We start from the raw sequence: 7,043 nt of genomic DNA on the forward strand, positions 1-7,043 counted from the left end.
ATAGTTGATTACCATTGGCCACAGTGCCTACCCACTACTTTTTGGTCTAATAAATATTTTTTTTATATACATACATGCAAACATACTGGTCTCCCCTCTCATTGAGCTATTCACCAATCATGTAGGGTTGCCTGCAAAAAATCGTACATAAAATATTATTGCCAAGCTATAAAGTTCTTGAATTTGATAGGTGCGAGAGAGAAAGTAGAGCGTCCGAGGTCCGTGTGATAGAACAGGACACAACATAGCAGATGCACGCTACCTGACCGTTGAATGCATCCGAGTGCGCATGGTCGTGTATGTACATGCGAGTGACGGTGACAGGTAACAAGATCAACGGAAATAAGGTGAATTGACTTTATTTCCCACCATGGTGCGAAATAAAGTCAATTGACATTATTACCTTTTCAAAAGCGAAATAAAGTCAACAAAAATTTTGAAATAAAGTCATTGACGCTATTTCCTCATTCAAATGGAAATAGTGTCAACAATGCTTAAAGTATGTCGATTCATAGAAAAAAATGTTGTTCTTACACTAAACATTGCCCCGTAAGTGTTGTTTTTTAATAGATGAAAAAGGTTATTGCCAAATCCTCAGTGTGGTGATATTAATCCACACACAATCATGAACTACCACCAATTGATTTTATTAAAAAAAATTTAAATTACGAATATGTAAAAACACGCCTAAACGCCTGCGCACAGCTGGAATACGAGAAATATTTGAAGAAAGAGTGTAGAAATGATCCATAACTTGCAAAACATGTTTGGTTTCCACAAAAATAAAGCGAACACTATTATATTGAAGAAACAGTCCATGTCCAAAAACCCCGGAGGAACACTGAAAGAATTCTGTGTTTTAAATTAGCATATTTTCAACGAATTCGGAATGTCTAAGGTGGAAAAGAAACCAACCTTTCTATAAGGAAACAATTATGGAAAAGAATTTTCTTACACTGTATTCATGTCTCCGCCAGCAATTTGTGGCGACATCATTTAAAAGCAGCTAAGGAGAACGACAACACTATTTATTAGATGGCACATTCAACAATTATTGATTATTTAATATCGGAACCGATATCATATAAGTTAATTGATTGGTTTTCACACACTTTTGAAACACAAATTATATGCTTTTTTACTGCAGACAAGTTGTTGCCAAAACACAGCAGAAATCTTCCAATCAGGGCTGCCCACTATCCTTAGTTATGAGGTGCGGATAAAAAAGTGCCAAAATGTGCCAAGTAGAGAAATAAAAGTGCCAAAAAGGTGCCATTCCTTTTAATCATTCACATTTAGCAATAAAATAAAACCACATTTTCAAAACAAAAGTGCAATGATAAAATAAGATAAACCAGTTGAATAGCCTTCAAAAATTAGAAAATTTTAGTCGAGAAAAAGAAGTGCACGCAAAGCACTTCACAAAAATGTATTGAAATGTTATTTTTTTTACAAAAGTGCCATTTTGGCACTTTGTGCCAAATTGAAAAATTAAGTGCCATTTGAAATAAAATAGGGACAAATGGCACGGTTTGAGCCAAGTTGGCATCCCTGCTTCCAATAACTTACAAATATAAAAATGTGAAATATCGAGGGCTTGAATTCATAAATACCCTCTATCTGCAATTTGCACAAAAACAAATTTGTGATTTTAGAAACCATCTGGGACTTTTTACCTGTCGTTATATAAGGTAGCATTAATATCACCGATGACAGTTGAAAGTGGATTTTTATATCAGAATCTCATCTTTGTGAAGTGTGCAGATAGAGGGTATTATTGAATATATTTAAGCCCTCGATGTTTAAAATATATGAAAATTTTATTTCAACGTATACAAAAAATAAATCTACCTGGGTTACAGCACGGCGAGAGACGGGGAAAGGGGGGCCGCGGCGTAGCGTGACGTGGTGTGCGCGCCGGCCGAGCGGGGTACGCGCGGTGTGGCGCGCTGACGCGGGCCGCCGCGAATCAATAAGAGCAATAATGTCAATGGATTTTATTTCGCGTTTAAAAAGCGTGAGTGACGGCATTTATTTACACTTGACAGTAATTTTGAACTCTAATTTATTATAACTCTAGCTTCGATTAAAATTTTTGTATTACTTCACACTATATATACTTACAGCTATGAAATAATCAAAAATAAATAACTTAATCTCTATATATGTATATAAAACAAAGTCGTGTTAGTTACACCATTTATAACTCAAGAACGGCTGGACCGATTTTTATGATATATGTTTCTTGAATTTTTCTACCTTCCGAATATCAGAATAACTATTAAAACAACCGCTAGGTGGCGCTGGAGTCAAGTTATTAGTAAAACCCGTATTTATGGTCCGATTCACCTCATGTTCGAGATATGTATTGACAATAGGGAAAGCAATACCATTGCAAAAAAGGACCCTCCAGGTGGCGTTGGAGTCGAGTTATTACTAAAAGTCGGGTTTATGGTCCGATTATCCTCAGATTCAAAATATGTATTGATAACAGGAAAAATGATATGTATATCTAACTAAAAATCATATTTATGCTCGAATTTATTTCATTATCGAAATATATGAATTCACATGCCGATGGTCCTCTGCAATAACGACGCAACTCAAAATTAAAAAAAAATTAGATCCCTTATTACTTTTAAGAGGCTCATGTCTCTAATCCTTGGCTAACCCATGTCTAATCCTAACTAAAGTAAGTAGTGGAAGCGTGCATGGTAAAATTTTTGAACTTGGTACGAAAATATATGAAATCAGTCACATATTAATGGAGAGAAACTGGAGCTATTGGAAAAGGAGCGTGGCACCTCACACTGTATATCTCTGGAAATGTTCGTGGTAGAGTACTGGAACTTGGTATGGAGGTACTATGTATATGAAATCAATCGCATACTCTTGAGAAAAATTTGAGCTATTGTAAAAGCGCGTAGGCCCTCCCATACAATACGAATTTTTCATACTGCATTTCTCTGGAAGTGTTCATGGTACATCACTGGAACTGGGTGCGGAGATAAATGAAATCAATCGCATACTCATGAGGAAAAATTCGGACTATTTGAAAAGGGAGCGTGACACCTCCCATATAAACCGAATTTTCACCGAACACCGAAGTGTTCATGCTAGAGTACTGGAACTTGGTAAGGGGATACTATGTACATAAAATCAATCAATCACTCTTGAGAAAAATTGGAGAAACTTTTGAACTTGGTACAGAAATATATGAAATCAATCACATACTCATGGAGAAAAATTGGAATTATTGGAAAAGGGGCGTGGCACCTCATATACAAACCGAATTTTTCATACTGTATATCTCTGGAAATGTTCATGGTAGAGTAGAAATCTATTGCATACTCATGAATAAAATTTCGGACTATTTGAAAATGGAGCGTGGCACCTCCCATATAAACCGAGTTTTTCATAATAAGTGTCTCTGGAAGTGTTTATGGTAGAGTACTGGAACTTTATACCAGCGTGACACCTCCCATATAAGTCGAATTTTTCTTATTGCATATCTCTAGAATTGTTCTTGGTAGAGTACTGGAACTTGGTGTGAGAAATATGGAGCTATTGGAAAAGGGGGCGTGGCACCTACCATACAAGCCGGATTTCATACTGCATATCTCTGGAAGTGTTCATGGTACAGTACTGGAACTTCGTATGGAGATATATGAAATCAATCCCATACTCATGGAGAAAAGTAGGCTCTTTGAAAAGAGGGCATGGCAAAGTGACTTCCTTATCTTTGAATCTAATAATCTAATCTAATATAATCTATCTAATAAATATTATAAATGTGAAAGTTTGTATGTTTGGATGTTTGGGAAATCATCACGCGGAAACGACTACACCGATTTGCATGAAATTTTGTACGCGGATAGCTTATGGGCCATATTGGTTAATAGGCTATTTTTTTAAGAGTTGCCACCTGTTAAAAAAGTTTCTTTTATTTAATAGGCGGGAACGACTGAATGGATTTGCATGAAAACTTGCACACAGATAGCTTATGACCCAGATTGGAAAATAGGCTACTTTTCTTAAGAGTTGCCACCTGTTAAAAAAGTTTCATTCAATTAATACGCGGAAATGACTGAATGGATTTGCATGAAACTTTGCGAGCAGATAGCTTATGACCTACAATGGAAAATAGGCTAATTTTTTGGAAGAGTTGCCACCTGTTAAAAAAGTTTAATTAAATTAATACGTGGAAACGACTAAACGGATTTGCATGAAATTCTGCACATAGATAGCTTATGACCTAGGTTAGAAAGTAGGCTACTTTTTTAAGAGTTGCTACCTGTTAGAAATGTTTAATTTAATTAATACGCGGAAATGAGTGAACCGATTTGCTTGGAAGTTTTCACACAGATAGCTTATGAGCTAGGTTGAAAAATAGGCTACTGTTCTAAGAGTTACCACCTGCTAAAAAAGTTTAATTAAATTAATACGCGGAAAAGACTGAACGGATTTGCATCAAATTTTGCAAGCAGATAGCTTATAACCTACAGTGGAAAATAGGCTAATTTTTTGGAAGAGTTGCCACCTGTTAAAAAAGTTGTAATTAAATTAATACGCGGAAACGACTGAACAGATTTGCATGACATTTCGCACAGAGATAGCTTATGACCTATGTTGGAAAATAGGCTACTATTTTAAGAGTTATCACGTATTAGGAAACTTTAATTAAATTAATACGTGGAAATTACTGAACTGATTTGCATGAAAGTATGCACACAGATAGCTTATGACCTAGACTGGAAAATAGGTTACTTTTTTAAGAATTGCCACCTGTTTGAAAATTAAATTTGGTTCAAAGATGGTTTATGACCTGGATTAAAAAATAGGCTACTTCCTTAACCGGTTTTCCGATCAGAACGGAATTTAGTACACTTACTACGGATTTCGGAAGGATGGTCTTAGACTGAAAGTAAGTCCGATAACTCAAGGCCCCTCCCATACAAATTGGAATTTTCATATTACATACATATCTCTGGAAGTATTTGTGGGAGAGAACAGAAACTTGTTATAGTGATATGTATGTGAAATCAATGTTGGCATTAATCGATTGATGTTTTAATTAGTTAGTTAATTCGATTAAATTCAATCTGATTACAGTTAATCATGATTAATTTTAATCCGACTAAACAGTTAACCGTAGCCGCGATTAAAAAATTAATTTTTAATCATTAACTCTTAATTTGAGCAAGTAGGTTTGGTGATTAATTAAGTTGTGCTGGAATTTTCCTGTGCACACAAAGCAGGTTAATCCAGTATGGCTAAGTCGGGTTTCCTCATCAATCTAAGCAATTTGGTGTGCATTTTCATTAAGATATATGTATACCAACAAACGTTTTACAAACTAGGTTTGTAAAAGTTCCCAGTTTATGTATTACTAATAACAATAATTATTATTTTTTTATATTACGTGCTTTTTATAAGCGTAAAACACAAAATAATTACTATAACTGGTGTTTGGTTTCAAACTCGGACAAACTAGACAAATTAATCAGATTTTATTTTTAATTGGATTAACGATTAATGTTTTAAATTAATTAAACGTAATCGCAGCCAGCGATTAACGATTAAAAAATGTTATCATTAATCGTACAGTTGATTACGACTAATTAATTTTAATCGTCAAAGGCGATTAACATTTTAATCGTTAATTTTTAATCGTTAATCAGATTAACAGTTTGCCAACACTGTGTGAAATCATGTTCATATTCACGGAGAAAAATGGACGTTTTTGGAAAAGAGGCGTAGCACCTCCCATACTGACTGAGAGTTTCATATTGCATATCTCTTCAAATGTTTGGGGTAAAGCACTCAAGCTTGGTATGGAAATACATATGTATGCATGTATGTATGTGAAACTAATACCATACTCATGGAGAAAAATGAGAGTTATTGGAAAAGGTGGTGTGGCAACTCCCATGCAAATTGATTTTTCTATGCTGCATATCTCTGGAGGTGTTTATTGCAGAGGACTGGAACTTGGCACCGAGATGTATATACAAAATTAATTCCATACTCATAGAGAAGAATTTGTGTTATTCGAAAAGGGGACATGGTTCCTGCCGTACAAATTTACTGTTTTATACTGCTTATCTCTAGAGGTGTTCTTGGTAGAGTACTGGGACTTGGTACTGGGGTATGTAAAATCAATTCTAAATTCATGGAAGAAGATTAGGGTTATAAGAAAAAGGGGCGTGGCACTTCCAGTACAAATTTACTTTTTCTTGCCACATATCCCTGGAAGTGTTTGTGGAAGACAGAATAAATTTCATTAAATGGAAAAGGGAGAGCCGGGTGCGACCTTATAATCTAAAGCTCTCTTGAGGCATTTGCTACAGTAATGAGAAGTGGTATTTTATCAAGGCCAGGTTACTAAATTTGAGTTGGAAATATTAGAACTCGCCGTGGCACCTCCAAGAAGGTTTCACGTTCACGCGTCGTATACCTGGAAACCTTTTAAGGTAAGCTTAGAGGGAGGAGAGAGGAGATTTTATAATTTCATAGTTTTAAACGGCCTAAATACCTTAACTCGCTTAGAAAATAACGAGCTATAACGAAGTGGGCACAGAAATAAAATCTAACATCATTAAATTATTTTTCCTATTTGTATAAAAGCGCGGGGTGAAACCCGCGGGTATAAGCTAGTAATCTAATAAATATTATAAATGTGAAAGTTTGTATGTTTGGATGTTTGGGAAATCATCACGCGGAAACGACTGCACGGATTTGCATGAAATTTTGTACGCAGATAGCTTATGGGCCAGATTGGTTAATAGGCTATTTTTTAAGAGTTGCCACCTGTTAAAAAAGTTTCATTTATTTAATATGCGGGAAAGACTGAAAGGATTTGCATGAAAATTTGCACACAGATAGCTTATGACCCAGATTGGAAAATAGGCTACTTTTCTTAAGACTTGCCACCTGTTAAAAAAGTTTCATTCAATTAATACGCGGAAATGACTTAATGGATTTGCATGAAACTTTGCGAGCAGATAGCTTATGACGTACAATGGAAAATAGGCTAATTTTTT

Source organism: Rhagoletis pomonella, unplaced genomic scaffold (assembly GCF_013731165.1).
Source record: "Rhagoletis pomonella isolate Grant_MI unplaced genomic scaffold, Rhpom_1.0 Rhpom_scaffold_00003, whole genome shotgun sequence".
NCBI lineage: Eukaryota > Metazoa > Arthropoda > Insecta > Diptera > Tephritidae > Rhagoletis > Rhagoletis pomonella.